General features: G+C 46.1%; 1 protein-coding gene across 5 annotated transcripts in view; it reads right to left on the reverse strand.

The window, feature by feature from the left end:
* Positions 1–19460, reverse strand: part of RIN2 (Ras and Rab interactor 2) — a 221917-nt gene extending 202457 nt beyond the window's left edge. For 2 of the 5 annotated variants that reach the window (XM_059406456.1, XM_059406454.1), the window contains exons 1-2: positions 19345–19460; positions 2855–2994 (exon numbers count right to left, since the gene is read on the reverse strand). The gene's annotated coding sequence lies outside the window, so the exon portion shown is untranslated. The remainder of the gene's footprint in view (positions 1–2854; positions 2995–19344) is intronic. The other 3 variants (XM_059406457.1, XM_059406462.1, XM_059406455.1) reach the window with 3 other exon arrangements.
* Between the last annotated feature and the right edge of the window lie 2697 nt (positions 19461–22157).

The raw sequence follows: 22157 nt of genomic DNA on the forward strand, positions 1-22157 counted from the left end.
ATGGTTTGTCTCCCTGATATGAGGAAGTGGTGATGCAACATGGGGGCTTAAGTGGGTAGGAGAAGAATCAATGAAACAAGATGGGATTGGGAGGGAGACAAACCATAAGTGACTCTTAATCTCACAAAACAAACTGAGGGTTGCTGGGGGGAGGGGTTTTGGGAGAAGGGGGTGGGATTATGGACATTGGGGAGGGTATGTGCTTTGGTGAGTGCTGTGAAGTGTGTAAACCTGGTGATTCACAGACCTGTACCCCTGGGTATAAAAATATATGTTTATAAAAAATAAAAAATTAATAAAAAAAAATAAAAAAAACAAAGGCCCCACACAGCACAGTGCCAGTGCAAAGCTAGCAGCCCCAAATGATAAGCGTGCTATTTACAAGAGCTTGGACACATAATTTAACTATTCTAGGACTCAGTTTCCCCTTTTGTAAAGTTAGATTGTAGGATTCAGTGAGTTTTAGGGTATTTCTGTTATCGGAAGTTCTTTGTTTACATAGATGCTCATGCAAATTTTTTTTAAAGATTTTATTTATTTATTTGACAGAGAGAGAGATCACAAGCAGTCAGAGAGGCAGGCAGAGAGAGCGGGGGGAAGCAGGCTCCCTGCTGAGCAGAGAGCCTGATGCCTGGTTTGATCCCAGGACCCTGAGATCATGACCTGAGCCAAAGGCAGAGGCTTTACCCACTGAGCCACCCAGGTGCCCCATTACTCATGCAAATTTAATTCACCATCTTGTTTGGTCACTGATTGGTACCCCTTTTATTTGACATCTGGCAGTGGAGCACGTTGGTGTAGACTAATTTGTAGACTTATAAATGCCCAGGGGCAATAGCCTTCACATTTCCAAAGTTAATCACTTCTGAATCAAGAGACTTTATTTTTCTTTCCCAATAAATGAAGATATATTCAGATAGATCCTAAACAAAGACATAACTTTTTTTTAAAATCTATTGTAAATATAGCTTCTGTAGCATTATTTGCCTTTCTAAGAATTTCATTATATTTGGAGGAAAATCACACCTTGTAGTACTGGATTGTAACACGTGTTGACTGTAATCAAAGGTCCCAAGCCTCCTGATATCCAATTATGGTTTTTTTTTTTTTCCTAAAAGAGTAAAATTTTACTTTAAAAAAAAAAAGGCAAAGTAAAAGCACAAGGAAGCCACCAAATAAGGCTTTGCTGCACCTGAATTCATGTGGAATGAAAATTGCACCAAAGATTTTACATGAACGGGAAATCCTTATGGAAAGGAGGGTCAATACTCAGCTAGAAACTAATACAAAGTTAGAGAAAAATATTAGTGAATGTTTCTGCTGTGAGTAAAGACCACTTCAGTTTACTTGAGGGTTTGGTTTTAAATAGTCATTTCCTGGAACCTCTAGGCTATGGAGGGTCAGTTCCAATGAACGATTTATAAAACCCTTAAGACATCCTGATTTCAAAACTTACTCCCAAACTACAGTAAACAAAAGAGTGTGGTACTGGCATAAGAACAGACATATAAACCAACAAACAGAATAAAAAGCCCACAAATAAACCCATCCATAAATGGTAAAATGATTTTCAACACGAGGGCCAGGACTATTCAATGTGCAAAGCACAGTCTTTTCAACAAATGGTGTTAGGAAAACTGGATATCCACATGCAAAAGAAAGGGTTGGTCCCTACCTTATCCCACATATAAAAATTAACTCAGAAAGGATTAAAGACCTAAGTATTAGAGCTAAAATCATAAAACTCTTCAAAGAAAATACGAATTGGATCTGGCAATGAGTTCTTGGGTTTAACATCAAAAGCACAGGCTACAAAAGAAAAAAATTCATTGGACTACTTCAAAGTTAAGAAAACCTGTGCCTCAAAGGACACAAACCATAGAGTGAAAAGGCAACACAGAGAATGGGAGCAAATATTTGCAAGTCGTATAGCAAATAAGGGATTAATATCCAAAATATAGAGAGAACTCCTACAACTCAATAACAAAACCAAACTACTAGATAAAAAAATGGACAAAGATCTTGAATAAATATTTCTCCAAAGAAGATATACAAATAGCCAACACAGAGATGAAGAGGCTCAACATCACTAATCTTTAAGTTAATGCAAATCAAAACCATAATGACACAACACGTCACACACATTAGGATGACTCCTATCAAAAGACCAAAATAATGAGTGTTAGCGAGGATGTGTAGAAACTGGAACCCTTGTGAGCTGCGGTGGAAATGGAAAATGATGCAAGCTACTGTGGAAAACAGCAGAGCAATTCCCCCCAAAAATTAAAAGCAGAATCACCATGTGATCCAGTATTTCCAATTCTGGGTGTACTCTCTGAAAAATGCCTACAAGGTCTCAGAGAGGTATTTGAACACTCATGTTCATGCACAGCAGCATTTTTTACAGTAGCCAGGAGGTGAAAGCAACCCACGCACCCATCGACAAATGAATGGATCAATGAAATGTGGTATGTATACATATACACAATGGAATATCATTCAGCCTTGAAAAATGAGGGTATTTTAACACACACTACAACATGGCTGAATCTTGAGGACATTATGCTAAATGAAATAAGCCAGTTCACAACAAGACAAAGTCTATGATTCCACACTGGTGAGGGACACAGAATAGTCTAATACCACTCTAATACACAGAGACAGAAAGTAGGATGGTGGTTGCCAGGAGATGGGGAGAAGAGGTGAGGAGCTAATGTTTAAGGAGTACAGGGTTTCCGTTTCATAAGGTGAAGAGAGTTCTGTGGCGATGACGGTTGTAAAGCATTGCAAATGTTAATGCCACTGAAACATACACTTAGAAATGGTTAAGATGGTGAATGTTGTTATATTTTACCTCTTTTAAAAATAATAAAAAAGGGGTAGGCTAGGTGGCTCTGTTGGTGAGGCATCGGACTCTTGATCTCGGGTCAGGTCTTGATCTCAGGGTTGTGAGTTCAAGCCGCATGTTGGGCTCCATGCTGGGTGTGGAGCCAACTGAAAAAAAATAATAATAAAGAGAAAAACTATAACCCATCTTTTATTCGAAATTATTTGTTAATAAAAGATGAGAATTTGGGGGAGCAGTAAAGATGGTGGAGGAGTAGAAACCCTAAGTTTCTATGGTCCCTGGATTACAGCTAGATATCAAATCATTCTGAACATCTGAGAAATCAACCAGAAATCTGAAAAAATAAATGCTGCAAGTCTACCAGTAGAAAAGTGACCACCATTTGGAAGATAGGTGTGGAGACTTGAATCCAGGGCTATGTATCTGAGGATATGGTGGGGGCAGGGGGAAGCCTGGTTAAGGAGGCTACCACAAAGTATTATAACCAGCGGGGAGCAAAATAAGAACTTGTAGAAGTCCCCTACAGTGGGGGACGTCCCTGGCTTAAAGGTACTCAAGCGGTGAAGTGGGGTGGGATTCCAGGTGGGACAGCGTGGTCTCAGGGGGTCACAAAAAGAATGGATGGGGAGGGAGGCTGAGAGCAGCAGAACTCCCAAGGATAACAGTAGGGGAGCTGGTTGAGAGCAATGAGTCTAGGTGCCAGCTTTCTCCTCAGTGTTGCCATAAACTGCAAACCCCCACATGGTCAGGTGACACTCTCTGGACAGGGGCCCAGCTAGTAGCAGAACCACAGCAAGCACCCCCTCCCCCAGGGTGGAATGGAGCAGTCCATGCCACAGGAGTGGGTAAGGTTTGGTGGGTGCCTGAGATAAAAACACTCAATCACAAGCCAGGTGAACACAGAGTTCTGACAGAAATGGGGGAGACAAGGGTGATTAACTGCTCTTCTGTAAGGGCACACTGAACAGTAGGGGATGTGAGCTTTCAGCTCCAGGGCTCCAGAGCAGGGCATCACCATATTCATCCGGTGCTGAAAGCAGTCAGGGAGCAAAACAGCAGCACCTGCTGTAATCTGGAGCTGCTTAAACAGAGTCCTGCCTCTCTGCTCACTGGAGGTGCACTTCTATTAGCTCAAGTCCACACGAGAATCAGAGCAACAGGCTCTTTGTCCAGAAGACCAGCACAAACTCGCTCACAAGTTTATTGATCACTGAGGGCTGCAAAGCTTCAGCTCCTGGGGAAAACAGTATACAGCATTCTTTGTATTTTTATTCCTTCAGCTTTTAGTATTATTTTCCCAGTTATTTTCTTTTTTCAATTCTTTTTTATTCTTATTTAATTTTTATATATATCTTATGTATTTTTTTTGTTTTCTTTCACTGTATTTTATTTTATTTTCAAATACACACACACACATAGACACTCACACACCCTCATACATATACATTTTTCTTTCTTATTTTGGGATCTAGTTTCTTTTTGTAAGCAGATGAAAATACACCCAGGATCTAGGGTTTCTTTTGTTGGCTTTTTGTTTTTGTTGTTGTTGCTGTTTTCTCTTTCTTCCTTTTTTTTTTTCTTTTCTCGACAAAATAACAAGATGAAGAAATTCACCCCAAAAGAAAGAACAGGAGGTAGCACTCACAGCCAAGATTTAATCAATGTGGATATAAGTAAGGTGTCTGAAGTATAATTTAAAACAATGATTATAAAGATACTAGCTGGGCTAGGAAAAAAGCATAGAAGACACTAGAGAATACCTTACTGTAGAAATAAATAACTGAAATCTAGTCAGGCTGAAACTAAAAGAGATACAGTCCCAAGTGAAGGGGGCACCTGGGTGGTTCAGTGGGTTAAGCCTCTGCCTTCAGCTCAGGTCATGATTCCAGGGTCCTGGGATCCAGCCCCGCATCGGGTTCTCTGCTCAGTAGGGAGCCTGCTTCCCCCTCTCTCTCCCTCTGCCTGCCTCTCTGCCTACTTGTGATCTCCATCTGTCAAATAAATAAACAAAATCTTAAAAAAAAAAAATGAGGACGAACAAATCAAGAGAGTGAATTAGTGATATAAAAGATAAAATGATGGAAAATAAGGAAGCTGAAGAGGGAAAGACACCTATTAGATCACAAGAAATAATATCCATATTATAGGAGTCCTAGAAGATGAGGAGTAGGAGAAAGGGAGAAAGGGTCAGGGGTTTATTTGAACAAAATTTAACTGAGAATTTCTCTAATCTGGGTAAGAAAATAGGCATTCAAGTCCAGGAGGCACAGAGAATCCACCTCAAAATCAACAGAAATAGATTAGCACCTCAACATATTATAGCATAGCTTGCAAATTACAAAGATAAAGAGAAAATCCTTAAAGCAGCCTGGGACAAAGGGCCCTTAACCTACCAATGTAGATACATAAGGCTGGCAGCAGACCTGTCCACAGAGATCTGGCAGGCCAGAAAGAACTGGCATGGTATTTCAATGAGCTAAATGGCAAAAATATGCAGCCATGAATATTTTATCCAGCAACACTGTCATTCAGAATAGGAGAGATCAAGAGATTCCAAGACAAACAAAAACTAAAGTAATTTGTGAACACTAAACCAGCCCTGCAAGAAATATTAAACAGGGTACTCTGAAGAGAGAGTGACCCCAAAAGTAATAGAGACAATCTACAGAAACAGGGACTTTACAGGTAATATCATGGAACTCAATTCATATATTTCAATAATTACTCCGAATATAAGGGGACGAAATACTCCCATCAAGAGACACAGGGTATCAGGTTGGATAAACAAAATAAGACCCATTAATATGAGAATCATTTTAGACTGAAAGACATCTCCAGATTGAAAGTAGGAGGAGGGGGGCATGGAGAACCATTTCTCATGCTAATGGGCATCAAAAGAAAACTGGAGTAGCCATCCTTATATCAGACAATCTAGATTTTAAACCAAAAACTATACTAAGAGATGAAGAAGGACACTATATTATCATAATAAAGGAGTCTATCCAACAAGAAGATCTAACAATTGTAAATATTTATGCCCCTAACTTAGGAGTATCCAAATACATAAACCAATTAATAACAAAATTAAAGAAATTCATCAACAACAATGCTTTTGGGGACTTTAACACCCCACTCACAGCAACGGACAGGTCATCTAAGCAAAAGATCAACAAGGAAACAAGGGCTTTAAATGACACCCTGGGTCAGATGGACTTAACAGATATATTCAGAGCATTTCACCCTAAAGCAGCAGAACACACATTCTTTTCTAGTGCACATGGAACATTCTCCAGAATCAGCTCTTAACCAGCACATAAAGATTGAGATCATGCCATGAATGTTTTCAGACCACAATGTTATGAAACTTGAAGTCAACCGCAAAAAGAAATTTGGAAGGACCATAAATGCATGGAGGTTAAAGAGTATCCCATTAAAGAATGAATGGGTCAAACAGGAAATTAAAGAAGAATTTTTTAAAAATACCCTGGAAGCAAATGCAAATGAGAAGTCGCCAAGGCAGGAAGCCCTCTGCACCCTTCTCAGGAGTGGGGGAAATGCCAGACATGGTAGCTGATGGCTTAAAGAAGTGGACAAACAGAATGGGTGGTTCTTGACCATTGATTTGGAGACGAGCTGTCCATTCCCTTTCTGTGGCTGGTTTCGGTCATCTCCTGATGGCCCTGTTAGGTGCTGGGGGCTCCGGATAGGCAACTGCTAGATGAGCCACAGCTTGGCCTCCTGTTGGCTTAGGGTGTGCCAGAGGCCAGATGACTGTGCTTGGGGGATCATAAGAGAACTGCAAAGTTCCTAATAATACAGCAACTGTGATCACAGTCACTATTAAAAATAACATCACTGAGGGTGTAAAAATGAAATAATAGAATGATTTTCTGTAGGCATTTTCAATTCCTTCATGTGCCACAGAGGGAGAAGACAAGGGAAAATTACATCTCAAGATTCCTCTCCCATCCTCTGTATCTGCTGGCTCTTGATCTTTTCCCCATTTCTTCTCTAGTTGCAAAAATATTGCTTTTATCACTTGCTACTCCAAGAAAAATATGATATGCCCAGTCCACATTCCTCTCTGACTTCCTCTGGAAACCCAAGTCAGTTGGTTGAGAGCCTGGTGCTGTGCTATGACCCTATCCTCTCAAGCTATCCCCAGGCTCCCTTTCCTGCTTCAGTGAACCGGGCTTGGTGGCTGGGGTCAGGAAGGGAGAAGTGACACTTGAGTTGGGCTGCACTATGTGAGCCGAGTTTTCAGGAGCTTGAGCTTGCCTTGACCAGCTGTCCAGGAGCAAAAAAAGGGGAACCTGCAAAGGGCTCCAAATCCTGCTTGTGTATGAGAGTAGTTATTCCACAGACAGATCCCCAGGGTTAGAACAAAAGAACCCCAAAGGTCATGGTAACTGGTGCTGGGTGAGTGGAAAGCAAGGGCATGACCATGAGTTTTATATAAAACTAAGTTTATCCCTTTTAAACTGTATGTACATAATATATTATGAGTTATATAATATTATAAAATATATTTTATTTTTGTACACTCCATGACTTTCTTTTTTTTATTTTATTTGAATTCAATTAGCCAACATATACTATAGTAGTGTCCACTGATTCATTAGTTGCATATAACACTCATTGCTCATCACATCACGTGCCCTCCTTAATACCTATCGCCCAGTTATCCCATCCTCCCACCCACTTCCCCTTCTACAACCTTCAGTTTGTTTCCCACAGTCAAGAGTCTCATAGTTTGTCTCCCTCTCTGATTTCTTCCCATTCGGTTTTCCCTCCCTTCCCCTACTGCCCTCTGCACTATTCCTTATGTTCCACATACGAGTGAAACCATATGATAATTGTCTTTCTCTGACTGAGTTATTTTAATGAGCACAATACCTTCCAGTTCCATGCATGTCGATGTAAATGGTAGATATTCATCCTTTCTGATGGCTGAGTAATATTCCATTGTATATATGTACCACATCTTCTTCATGCATTCATTTGTTGAAGGACATATCAACTCCTTCCACAGTTTGGCTATTGTAGACATAGCTGCTATGAACATTCAGGTGCACATGCCCCTTATTTTCACTACATCTGTAACTTTGGGGTAAATATCCAGTAGAGTAGTTCTACTTTTAACTTCTGGATGAACCTCCATACTGTTTTCCAGAGTGCTCTTCCAGCTTGCATTCCCACCAACAGTGTGAGAGGGTTCCCCTTCCCTCACATCCTTGCCAAAATTTGTTGTTCCCTGTCTTGTTCATTTTAGACATTCTGACAGGTGTGAGGTAGTAAGTATCTCATTGTGGTTTTGATTTGTATTTCTCTGATGACAAGTGATGTGGAACATTTTTTTCATGAGTCTGTTGGCCATTTGTATGCCTTCTTTGGAGAAATATCAGTTCTTGCCTTCTGCACATTTTCTTGATTGGATTTTTTGGGTTTTGGGTGTTGAGTTTGATAAGTTTTTTATAGATTTTGGATACAGCCCTTTTTCTGATATGTCATTTGCTAATATCTTTTCCCATTCTATAGGTTGCCTTTTAGTTTTGTGCCTGTTTCCTTTGTTGTGCAGAAGATTTTATCTTGATGAAGTCCCAATAGTTCATTTTTGCTTTTGTTTCCCTTGCCTTTAGGGATGTGTCTTGCAAGAAGCTGCTGCAGCTGAGGTCTATGATGTCATTTTTAATAATGATTTTAATCACAGTCACTGTATTATTAGGAATTTTGAGGTTCCTAACAGGAACAGGATGACCTAACAGGGCTATCAGGAGATGACTGAAATCAGCCATGGAAATGGAATGGACAACTCATCTCCAAATCAATGGTCAAGAACCACCCATTCTGCTTGCCCACTTCTTTAAGCCATCAACCGCTATGCTTGGTATTCCCCCACTCCTGAGAGGGTGCTGAGGGCTCCCTGCCCTGGCGGAACAGGACAGTAGAGAGGCGATTCCATTTTTTAAAAGATGGCTGTGCACATGCTCAGGAAAACATGGCTGGGAGGTAAGAACAAAGCAAGATCAGTGAGGTGGACACTACAAGGAGATGGCGTGGGCTTTGAGGTAGCAGCAGTGGGATGGTGAGAAGCAGACAGAGAGGAATTTATTTTGAAGGTAGAGCTGATAACACTGCCAATGGGCTGAATGTGGCAGGGAGTTTGAGGGAGCCCAAGGTGCTGAGCTGAAAACCTGGAATAGAGCCATTTGCTGAGATGGGGAAATGAGAAGGAGCAGGGCAAAGAGCTTGTCTGGGACACGTTCAGTCTGTGATTCCTATGAGATCCCTAAGCGGACAAACCACAAAGACCATGCTGCAGTGGCTGTGTTCAGGGGAGGGGCCTGACCTGGAGTCCACTCACAGACACAGGTTATTTAAAGCAGTGGGGCTGGCTGAGGTCACCTAACATAGGTATCATGGGAAGAAGAAACCCAGGCACCAAGCCCCAAGGCACTTGATGTTTAGGGATCAAGGAAATGAGAAGAAGCAAAGGAGGCTGAGAAGCTCCCAGTGAAGTCGGAGAAGCAAGAGCCAAGTATTTATAATAAGAAAGGACAAGTACCGTGTCAGGTGCTGCTGGAAAATGGAAGGAGATGGGGACCAAAAACTGACCACTGGATGTGCCAGCAGGGAGGTCACGGAGGAACCTGACAGGATCAGTACAGCAGGCAACATCTTTATGGGATTGGATGTAGGAAAGAATGGAAGGCTCTGTTGTAAGGCCAGGTTGAGGAGGCAAGAGCTGGTAGCAGATGTGGGGTCAAGGTAGGTTCTCTGAAGATGGGCAATATTGCAGGATGATTGTGCCTGGATGCAAATGAGCCAAGAGGGTGGGGGGAAGACTTGATGATCCAGGACAGACAGGGGACAAATGCTGGAGTAATGTCTTTGAGTATGCGAGAGAAATCAGAATTTGCCATAGCAGCTGAGGGGTGGACCCCCAGAAGAGCACCAATGTTTAATGCTTTGTGGCAAAGATGGGACAGCATATGTGGACACAGGTGGAGGTCTGGTGGTAGCTTTAAGCTGGGACTGATGGAGTTCTTCAGATTCATTCTAGTTTCTCAGTGAAATAAGTAAGGTCATCAACTGAGAGCAAGAAGGGTTTGGAAAGTCTGAGAAGGGAGGAATCTTGAAATAATCATCCAATGCATCTTTTTTTCAAAACCCATTAGTGGGGTGTGATATCATTCTAGAAGGTTGCCATTGGAACATTTTCAATAAATGAAACAAGACAGGATCAGAGGGAAAGGGAAATATCATAGTAAGTGTTAGTTCCCCAAATTTTATATCTCTCCTATAATATATGGATGTGATTTAAAGAAAAATACGTTTATCAAAGACTGATCTAAGCAGGAGAGTGGATGAGTTAAGAAAAATGGATTGTCCACATCCAAGCCCTCCTGCCTGGAGCAGGCACCGGCGAGGGAAGGGGTGCTTCAGCCAGGGTTGGGTTTAGGCAGGGGAGTCTCCTGAGAGAGAGGGCAAGACAAATAAGGTATATGCAAAGAAAGGGTTCTAATCCCAGACCATGGAATCCATGCTGGGAAGAAGGCAGATGCAGACATGATGCAGATAAGGGACAGCGGCCAAGCTACAGGGTCAGAGGACAGTAGAGTATGTTTGTGGCTGAACCAAAGCAACTCTGCAAGAGAAACAAGATTTCCTAATTGCTCCTCAAGAATGAGAGCAAGGCAAACTGTGTTCCCCCACCAACATTAATTTCCAGAGATTTTCTGTTGAATGGTTTATCAGAAAATGTTTTATCAGTCAAAAGGCGCTCTCCTGACTTCTATGTTAGGCTTTTCATATGGGATATAAAAATGTTTGAAGTCCAGTGGTATCTTATTTTGGTCAGTCTTTCCAGCGTTCACCAAAAGAAAATTTCCCTCAAAGGTAGTTTTGTTACATGAAGTAATACTAAATCATACTGAAGGTACCTCCCGTTCAATTAGCCTTCAACATCTATTTGGCTATGTTTATGATTTTTATCACTACTTCTAGAATGATGTTTATTTTATAAAGGCATCATAATCCTTGAGAACTATGAAGTCTTGGCTCTTATACCAGGTTCCTTTCCTCTCTAGAACAATCGAGTACAGATTTCTCCAAAGCCTTTCACACCTTCATTATGTTGTCCTTTGTGGGATGCATAAAGAATTCCTTCATATTAAAGACCAGCTAAGACTCAAGTTTATATGGATTTACGGGAAAATAGTAGCTAAAATGTTATACTTTTGTACTATTCAGTTTCTTTCATCCTTAGAGCTGATCACTTTCTCTCTTGCTATTACAATTTTAATGATTTTTTAATTCTCTTTTTAAATTTTGTTTGTTTATTCTGAGAGGCAGAGAGTGAGAGAGAGAGCAGGAGCAGAGGGGGCAGACTCCCCACTGACCAGGGAGCCCAATGCAGGACTCAATCCCTGGATGCTGGGATCATGACCTGAGCCAAAAGCAGACACTGAACTGGCAGGGCCACCCCAGGCATCCTGGTTTCTTGATTCTTACACTAAATGAAAAATGCCTTAGGAAAAAACTAAAAGAGATTGATTTCTATCTTATATCAATTGTCCAAATCACACCCTATCAAGACAAATCTCTTGAGATTCTGAACCATGATGCTTAAAATCTCACCAGATTCCACAGGATCCTGCTATGTTATTCTGACTTCTCTGTCTCAACCATTATTCCAAGGGCTGCATGCTCAGAAGAGCAGATGCATGGATCTCCTACTGGTGAGACACTGGTAGGATCTCCAGGTTAGACTGCACCTGCCTGGTAACAGGGCACTTCCTTTCTGAGGCTGCCTGTTACTGGCTAGTTTGAAACAAATCACATTATCTCACTGTCTTATGCCCTCACCCACTGGAAATGGGAGGAGAGCATGGTGGTGGCACGTACACGTGTTCTCAGATGCTTACATGTATTTATGGAGTAAGAATCTGACAAATGCCTGGCCAGGACAGTGAGGGTGTAGGTTGCCCTTTCCTGACACAATTAAGAAACTCTCCTTCAGATCTTAATGTTCTCGGTTTCCTAGACCCATGGTTCTCCATGTCCACCATCCTTCAAGGAAGGATCTCACCAGTCTTCAAGGAACCAGGAGCCAATGACGGCAGATACAATGAGCTTACTATGTCCAAGAAGGATAGTTACATAGTAATAGGCATCCTGTGATTACACTGAGTATTTCCAATATGATCTAAGGACATAAATGTCTACAGTAAAACCACGGTTAGTGAACACAACTAGGAAGCATCCAAGATGGTTTCTGGTGGGCCAGTGTGCCCACTCACAGACCCTGGAGGCATAAGCCTCCTGGCTGAGGGTCAGTAAGGAACTCTTGCTCCTCAAACCGTCACAGGAAGTGAAGGGGGCGAATTCTTCCCCACTGTCTGCCCTCCCCTGGCCATAAGGTTGAGAATAAGCATCCCAGATAGGGACTGATGCTGCCAGTGGTCTGCCCATGTCCCCTCAAACCCCTCTACCACTTTCCCTCCCCAGGCCAGCACCCATTTCTGTGGGAGGATGGCTTCAGGCTCATGGGACCCGCTCCACCTACATGCAGAGAAAGCTGAAGTGTGAGGGGCAGTCGTTAGCCAAACACGGACTGACACGGGGTGGAACTACTCCAGGCAGCTGGCCTCTGATCTAGCCACTCGGTAGGCCCTACATAGTCTCCAGAACTTTTCTGTGAGACAAAGGAAGGTGAGAGTCTCCTTAAATCACAAATAGGGCACAGCTCCCCACAGAGCTTGAGCAGGGCTTTGTGACAAGACTGTATGGATGATCATTTTCCTGACCCAGACTGTCCCCATCCCTCTAGTCTGATTCTTTAGGACATGACACTGTCCTAAACTGTCCTCCACAAGTCCCACACACAGTTCTCACCGCCCTCCCCAGGCTGAGGCCAGGAGAGTACTGAAGCCACACATCTTTCCTCCACACTCCCCAGAACCCAAGCAGGAACCTCACATTCTAAGTGGAGCCATAATGATCAAGAGAGCTCTTTCTCCAAAAGCACCTCCCTCCTTTTGATTCTTATTCTTTGTATGTGACACTCCTCTACCTGAAATCCACTGGTTACTAGCCATCACCAAATAACCCATCTGTCAGAGCTACTCCCTTTCACTGTGAATCCTCTCCCGACACCCAGGACAGGATAAAGTGCCCCTTCTGTATGCCACCACAGCATGCTTGAATAGAAAGAGGTCACTGTGCCCTGTTCTGGCCCCCACTCTTTGATATGACTCCACCTCTGGTAGGTACCAGAGTCCTGTGAAGATTCAGTTTAAGAAAAAGGGATTGCCCAAGCCAACATTATAATATAGGTTACCTCTACTGTTTACAATACTTCATGGACCAAGGTCACCCTGTACACTATCTAGGGAAAGACATAAGCTGAAAATATTGGGCATAAGAGGTATGAGATGTGCCCAGAGAAAGACTGTAATACCAAGTATGTGTAAAGTCTGTGTCAAGACAGGAATCCTAGAATACAGACAGAGTGGGTGGTGGACCCCAAGGACAGATGACCAGGGGAGGGCTCCCACCCTGGGGGAGGGACAAGAAGTTGTCAGGCCTGACTGCACCTTCATAGATCAGACCTCACCCACGTGAGAAGTGAGAAGCTTTGAGGAAAGCACCCTTCATCACCCCTGTAGGGCCCTTCCTATCTGCTCATCCCATTGGTTCCTCCCTCCTTCTGGTTCTTTGTTAAGAAGCCACAAAATGGGGGAGAGTCTCTTTCCTTCAGGGCGCTGATCCAGAGGAGCCCCTGAAATGCACCCCCACCCCTTTGTTTGTTTAATAAAGACCTGATAAAAAAGAAAACCCCTTCTTTAAAGACAAAGAACATCTATCTTTGTTCTCATTCAGACCCCTAAACTGCCAGGGGAAAAACAATCACAGAGGAAAATAACAAAGCACTTCAATAAGGAGTTTTCAGGGTCAAATTTGGCACAAGTCTGCCTGCTGAGTCAAGCAGTGACTACACTGTCCTAAACTGGCTAGCATCTCTAAGCATCCCTTGCTAGGCTGGAGTGCCCATGAGGCAGGAATCATACCATGACACCTGCACTGGTCAGATCTCTGATCCCAAGGGGACCACGGAGTCCCGGAAGTCAGCCAGGACCCCACACCTGGTAGCAGCGCCAAAACCAGACGCCAGTGTGGCCTGAATATACACAGCCAAGGCCCGCAGGTTGCATTCTGTTTGCGATTTACTAGATGAGGAGCAAAACTGATCCAGTCTTCCCAAATCAGTGTCCAGGCTGAGGACAATTCTAGACAAACCCCATTGCATAAGATTTGCCTGAACGGTGCCACCCAGATGTCCCCCCACCAAAGATTCTTGATCAAAATAAAACATTTCCACAGGATGGGGTATCTACAGCCTCATCCACACAACCTCCTGGCCATATCCAACTTTATTTTCTGAGGCCCTTCTACAACATATGACTCTGTTTAGGGTTTTTGCCAAACCATTAACAAGTTCAGGGGCACCTGGGTGGCTCAGTGGGTTAAGCCTCTGCCTTTGGCTCGGGTCATGATCTCAGGGTCCTGGGGTCGGGCCCCACATTGGGCTCTCTGCTCAGCGGGAAGCCTGCTTCCCCCTTTCTCTCTATGCCTACCTGCCTCTCTGCCTGCTTGTGATCTCTGTCAAATAAATAAATAAAGTATTTTTTTAAAAAAAGTTCAAAAACTGTTTCTACCATAAAAAGTAATGCCATTTAATCATGTATTCATTCAAAATAATAATGCTTTTGAGTGGGTTTGCTAGCAGCTGCATTAACTTATGTGGTTCTGTTCACACCCTCAGCGGCCACTCCACGCTTCTCAGAGATGACAGTAAAAATACGTAATGACATGGGACAGAATAGGCCCAGATCAATCACAACAGATGCAGGCCACAAACTCACAGGCTGAAAACCCTGGACGGTCCCACTCACTGCTGCAGGTTCTTCCTCTTCATCCCCGTCCCTGACTTCATGAACTCCACCCTGCTCCTGGTTTTAGGCTTCCCGGTTCTGCTTTGACCCCTTTCTGCTGGGCCTGTGGTCTCTCTGTGGTTAAACTCATCAGCTCCCATGTTTCAGTCCCCACCATGCCCCAGTGACTCTGTGTCTGCAGCTGCTTATTGAAAATTTGTATCTGTGTAACGTATAGGACTTCTGTAGGGGCCAAGGGAGGCCACCCCAAGATGGGCCATAAGGCATGAAGATTATTTTGACTTCAAAGCATCAAAACCCAGGAGATTTGGGGAAAGCTCTTTACCTCCCCTTCAACTGCCTGCAGGTACCAGAGATGCCTCTGTACCTAAGAAACTTACCTGTATCATAGGGCAACCTCAGACCCTCCTATCCCACGCCTTTGCCTCATGCTGCCTAACTGTCCTGGGACTCTCATGTCTGTGTGGATTCCCTGCATATATGTAATTAAATTTGATTTTCTCCTATTAATCTGGCTCACAAGAACCCCATCTATTTGATTCTTAGTCCTGCTAGAGGGGTCTTGAAGAGCAGAGGAAATTCTTCCTCCACAATACTTTTAAACTAAAAAACAAAACAAAAAATCACACTCAGTATTTCCCTCCCATTTTCTTCCTTGGCCTCCAATGCAGGAGGGCATGCACAGGCACAGGCACAGGCACACACACACTCCTGATAGGTCCATTTTTCTCAAAATACACCTTTCCCTGACTTCTGTGATATCACCCTAATCGATACAGATCAATACAGGTCCTAGAGACTGCTCCCTCTCCATGCTTTGGAAATATCTGTGAAACAAATCTTCAGATAAATTCACTCACTCTGGAGATCCCTGAATGTCTGCTTGCGGCCATGCCCTCTCTGATGATGGTGTCACCTTTCCCAAGGCTCCTCTGCTGGCCCTGGTAGCCCGCCACCCTCTTCTGAAACCCTGAAATACAAACTCTGGCTTCCCCTGTTCACCTTCTCCCTTCGGTGCAAACAAGGCTGGACATCCAGGGTTACCCCTCTATGAAAAGTATGGAATGGCTGGTTGCTGGCAAACTCTTTCTTACAAAGACCAGGTTTCCAACAATGGGTGCTTGTGGGTTGGTGGATCCCAACAGCAGCCCTTGGTTCCAGCTCCAGCAGCTACCTTTTCAAGAGTAAATGCAGAAATCCTACAGAATCCACACTGCCAGCTCCCGGGAAGAGAGGAAGCTGAGACAGCTGAAAATCCCGGGTGTACCTTCCCACTCAATGGAGGTGATCAAGCAAGATGTGTCTCAGCTCCAGATCCCTATGCTGCCGTTTCACATACAAGCCACGCTGGAGGCAAGCTCAGGCAAAGCTGGTTGACATCTGCCGGCTTCTAAGCAGCATGAAGACACGCTCGTTTGCATTTACTCGACTCCTTTGGTTTCCCCAGATCTGACCAGCCCCTGGAAAACTGAGTCCTGTTAATCAGGTGCACGGCAGCTGCAAACTAACACCTTACAAGGTGGAGGGGGGATTACTGTGCATTTTTAAAGTCCAGAATATAGATGTTTTGCTATCCGAAGCACCAATGCTCCTTGGAAACTGCCTAGATGTCAGAAGGTGAACTAAAAGAGCATTTGGGGTAAACTAAACATTTCCCAAAGTGGACTCCTTGGAACTCTGGATCCTAAAGATGCTTCATGAGAAGGAGTGTTCTGCGGCCAAATGAAACTGGCAAACAGTCCATATTATGGCGTCATCCTAAAAAGTCCCAGCATACACTGTAATAAAGGCACTAAAAAGTCCTGCAGAGGAAACCCTGCTTAATATTAGCATTTTTCCTAATGCTTCTAGTATTCTATCACTGTAACTCTTTAGAAATTTTTCTTTCTTTTTTTTTTAGAGAGAGAGAGCGCACATGAGCAGGGAGGGGGAGGATGAGGAGAGGGAAAGAGAGGATTTTAACCATGCTTCACGCCCAGTGGAGAGCCCTACTTGGGGTGTGATCTCAAGACCCTGAAATCATGACCTGAGCTGAAATCAAGTCATCCACTTAACTAACTGAGCCACCCAAGTGCCTATCTATTGGTCTGTCTATGTATCTATTGTAATTCTTCAATAAAGTTGTACCCTAAACACAACCTGGTTAAATTCTGCTCTAGACAGACACTGCCGGGCTTGTACCTCTGAACACAGCCACCTCTAGCAAGTGAGCTGTGGTTCAGCAAGATGCCTACTGGGCTTGGAGCCCTGGTCCCCTCTTTGGTGCTTTGACCTCTCCTGACCTCTGTTTTCTCACCTAACTAATGGAATTAATCATACTACAGTGAAAAAAACCTGAGGTGCTATCCGTAAAAACATTTTGCAATGCACTATAAAAACATGGCCAATCTGCTCAGGATGGACATCTTGCTGTGTGTTTACCAAGGAATACTTTGGTTCATTCTTTTCAACACCCACACCTCTGTGTTGGAGGCAGGGAGGAGGAGCTAGGATCTGGCTTTTGACCTTGTTCTCAGTGGAGAAGTGGGGTCCCCTGCGCACTCCTCAGAAGTGATACACAAGGAATTGTGGTGCTGAGGGAGTGTCTTATCAGGGAAAGGAGGAGGGACCTCAGGAAACCTTCCCAGCTGAAGCCATTAGAAACTTAAGTGGGGACAGAAGGGCTGCTGGGAAGTTCTCTCTGGCAAACAAGCACATACCAGAGCCCTAGAGAGAGTCAAGCTCCTTCCAGCTGCCCCTGCGAGGGGGAAAGGGTCAAGTATGGGTTATTTTAGGTTTCCTTCTCTACTTACCTAACCTGTCTGCAGAATGCCAGCAGACAAAGGAGGTCTGGTAGCAGGTTCTCTACTCTCATGTCCTCAGCCTCCAACTGTTGGGAGCTGTCCCAAGCCCCCACAATTCCTGTCAACCACCAGCCTTCTTCTCCAGTCCCAAATGCAAGGGCCCCTTACTGTTCCCAGGCCCCACCCAATCCCTGACACCCCAATGTCCTCTGTGGAGCTACCCCAGCACCCCAGCACAGGAGAGTCAAGGGGGTTCTAGAAACGTACTGGAGCCTGAGACCAAAAGGAAAGTGCATACATGTCTGCACACCTATCAAAATATTCTCCCATATTTGAACTATGTGAAAAGTTAATAAAAAGCTGTACTATCGGAAAAAAAAAAAGACTATATATAAAGCCAGCATTGCCTAATCTGCTGCAGGTCACTGTCAACCCTCATTAACTCCCAGGCAGGGACCAGACAAACTGAGGGTCACTGGAAACCACTGTCCCCACTACACAGTAACGCAGAGGCATAACAAAACCTCTCTTTATTTAAAATGTTGGTTATTTTGTTCATCGTGGATTTTTCACACTAAATTTTATTTTTTAAAATACTGCCTTAAAATACCATGCGAATTACTGAGTGCTGCCAATTGTTTATTTTTGCTCAATATTGTCAAAGTCCTCTTGCTGGAAGAGTGCTCTGAGGTTTCCTTATTGATGACAATAGGTTCCTAAGAAACCCCAATGTTCCAGAAACCATTAGGCCTGCAAATAAGTAGGCTCCACTGCATGCCCGGTTTATGTGGAGCCTCCTCTGCTGAATTAGGAAAACCCAAAGGATTTTTGATCTCTGTGAAGAAAGGCGCCTCTTAGGGCCCAAGGAGACGGGTCCCGCCCTGTATTTCTTGACAACAAATCACAGGCTTTAAAGCAGAATTCTGCAAATCCTGCTGTCCCCCGAACGTGGAGGGGGCCCAGTCACAGGATGGGTGGACGCCTTAGCCTTACTGGTGGAAGCCTAGGCCAAGGGTGGAGGCCGAGCCCAGAAGGGGGCGGGAGGCCTGAGGATAGGAAAGTGGCCCCGTCCCTTCCCGGCAGGAACCCCAGGCTCCTCCTTCTCCTGCTATGCAGCCATCAATCGCCGCGACAGCCCAGCGCTCGCAGGTCGGACTCACACACCCTCCTGCGGGATCTTCTGGCGGGGGAGGAGGAAGCCTCGGACCCCGGCGTCTGCCCAGTGCACGGACTGCGCGCACGCACCGGGGCGGAGCTGGGCATCCGGGCGGTGCGACCCCGAGTCCGGCCTGTGTTCCCAGGCACGAGGCGCACTTGACACCCCACGGGCGGCCCCCGCAGGTAGAACTCTACAAAGGTCCTTCCCCCTCCTCCCGCGTGCACACACACACTCTGCACCTGGAGCCACCGGCACCCGCACCCTCCGGCTGCCCCTCACCCCACCCCCGCAGGGGTTGCGTGAAGATATATACTCCACGACCCTACCTGGACCTGCGGTCGCCCCGAGGCACCGGAAGGTCACCCTGCCCCGGTCCAGGCACCCCCCTCCCCGGTACCCCTTCCCCCACCCGTTCCCACAGCCCCGCGAAGACGCTCGCTCGCTCTCTCCCTCCAGGTCCCCTCCGAAGGGGAAGACGGTGCGAGCAGCAGCTCCCCGCGCCTCGAACCCCGCTCAGCCCCCGCCCGTGCCCCGGAGCCTCCCCGGGTGCTGGGTGCCGGCACCGGGGGTGGGGTCTCCGCGGCCGCCGCCCCTTACCTCGCGCAGGCCCTCCCCGCAGGTCTCGGAGGCGGGGGCGAGAGGTAGCCCCACGGACAGGCGCGGGGCTGGGTTTCCCCGCCGGGGCGGAGCGGGAGGAGGAGGAGGAAGAGGAGCCGAGGAGGGGCGGGGGCGGGGAGGGACCGGCTTTGTGTCTGCCTCCGACCCTCCCCCGGCTCCGGCGCTGCCCCTCCCCTTCCCCCAGCCACCCTCCGGCGCCGGGGGAGGGGACGGGGCGGGGGTGAGGCGAGGGGACGAGGAAGGCGCCTGCGCGACCCGGGGTCTGGCCGCCTGCTCCCCGCGTGCGGGATCCCCTCCGCCCCTCGGGACGTGCAGCCTAGGCGCCTGTGGGTGACCGGGAACCCTGGCTGCTGCAACCGGGCGAAGCCGGGACCGAGAAAGTTGATCTAACCCAAAGCAAACTTGGCGGCGCCGCCGCCCGGCTCTTCTGCGCTCCCCGGGGAGGACGCGAGTTTTGTTCTCAGAGATTCTTCTCTGTCTCCTTTCTCTGCACTCACTGCTGAGCCGGGCAGCCGCCAGCACCCCCAGGCGCGGACCCCGGGATCAGCCCTGGGGGCTGGGAAGCCTCTGTGGGGGAGGTCCCGGGTGGGCTCCGGACCTTTGTTCGGGCTCAGAGGCGCTCCAGAGCCGGGCAGCTGCCGCGCTCTCCCTGGGGGATGTTTTGCTGCATCCCCGCTGGGAAGCCCGTGGCCAGGGTCAGTTTTGGAGTTTGCAGAGCTGCCTAGCCCCACCCCGTTCCCCCCACCCCCCTCCGCCAGGACCCCAGGGAACCAGAGCAGCTGGGAGGGTGAATGTTGTTTAGCTCAGTTCCGAGCCACCCTTAAAACGCCTAGGCGATGAGGGAGCCGAAGGCGAGCTGAGGACAAAGCACAAGCTGACATCCTACAGCACCCTCACCACCCACACCCCCCTCCAGGTGGGATATCTGTGACAGTCTCCAGGCACTCTTGGCTGCCCTAGAACTAAGGGAAAAACAAATGGTTAATTGATAAAGATCACAATCCCGCAGGACTTGAGTTTCCATTAGTGTACCAATGTGTCGGTGATACACAAGGAAAAAGCATTCTTATCCGTAGTCTAACTCTCAGAGACCCATAACTCAACTTTCTGGAGCCCTAAGGTCACCCTCCCCTCCGCAGTGATGTGGAAAACAGAGAAAGAAGGGAAAATAAAATCAAATTTCTTAATGACCTGCAGGCCCCTGGCAAGGACCTGAGACAGGCAGGAAGCTCCCACTGTCTTACTTTTGGTGCCTTACTAGCTGGAGTAACAACTTTAGCTTGACAAAAGCCAGGCGTCCAGCATCCTAGGAATTTTCTTTAGCATATGAAAGTCCTTTTGGACTCCTCTCCCCACCTCAGGTATGTAATCAGCCACTTCTCACAATCCCAGCACACAGCTTTCTGTTCACCAGTCCTGTCCCCAAGCTTCAGTAGAATCATCTTTTTGCACCAAAGACATCTCAAGAATTCTTTCTTGGCCCTCAGCTCCAGACCTCACCAACATTCCAGAACTACATCATAAGGACGACAGGATGGACTGGTGGCGAGGTGGGAGCTGCGGGCCGGTGGACTCTGCCAGGAACCAGCCGTGCTCTTTCCTTCCCAGCCAGGCCAGACCCCGGTGAGCTGTAGTGTTTTCCCACTCCCCCGCCAAGGAGAACACCTTTCAGGAAAAATCACAATGGTGTTAGAGTTACCAAAGTAGCCATAGACTCAGAAGGAGCCTCTGATACCTGTTTGGGACAGAAGCAGATAAAGGAAACAAAGTCCTTATTTTTATTCTTGTTCTGCCTCTCCAAAGAGGACAATTGCATTGGCCTTGGTTCTTGTGATTCCTGTCTTGTAAAACCCCAAGATTTCTCTTTCATAATCAGCTCAGTCCCCAGGAAGTCATAATCCACCGTACTTCTTTTAATGTTCCAAGTCACCCATTCCAGAATTGACGGAGCCTCTGATAGGCACCAGGCACTACTGTTTGGGATGCCCTGGGGAGCAAAACAGATCTCCCTGCCCTATGTTAGAAGAGCTCCACAGGCTGAGGAGTGCCCGTGTCTGTACAGAGGGTAGAACTGAATGCATGGGGCGGTCAGAGTAGGCCTGGCTGAGAAGATGGGATTTGAGCAGGGACCTGGATGAGGTGAGGTAGGAGTACATACCTGAGATGAGCACTAAGGGCAAAGGCTTGGAGGTGATAGGTAGAAACTTCTGAGGGTCTGGGCAGGGGGTGACCCGACCTGATCTTTGTTGCTGAAAGATTAGTTTGATGCCATATGGATTGCTGGCTGTGTGTACAAAGTTAGAACAAGTTAGGGGCTATTGAAATGATCCTGACTGGAGAGGGAGGTTGCACAGGGCAGGGTCACGGTAGGGCACACAGAGAGAAGTAGTTAGATCCGTATTTATATTGAAGGTAGAATTGTCAGGAATTCCTAAGAGGTTGAATACACTGGAAAAAACAAGAGGTAGAATGAGGCAGACCTGGCTTCAGATCCTTCCCTCTTCGGTCCCTTCACCCCGGAAGAATTCCATTTTATAGAGGAAGCTCCCCCTGTAAAGTCCAAGGTGTATGGCCTCTTCTCCTTTCCTCCTTTCTCTCTTTTCATTCACCCTCTTGAAAACTTCCTTCATCTTGTGGGCATTGCCACATGGCTCCTTGCTGGACATGGAGCCTGCTTAAGATTCTCTCTCTCCCTCTGCTTCTGTCCCATGTCTCTCCCCTCCTCGGGCTTTCTTTCTCTCTCTCTCTCTAAAACAAAACAAAACCTATCTATTGAGTAAGCTATGTTTCAA

This window comes from Mustela nigripes, chromosome 7 (genome assembly GCF_022355385.1).
Source record: "Mustela nigripes isolate SB6536 chromosome 7, MUSNIG.SB6536, whole genome shotgun sequence".
Classification (NCBI taxonomy): Eukaryota; Metazoa; Chordata; class Mammalia; order Carnivora; family Mustelidae; genus Mustela; species Mustela nigripes.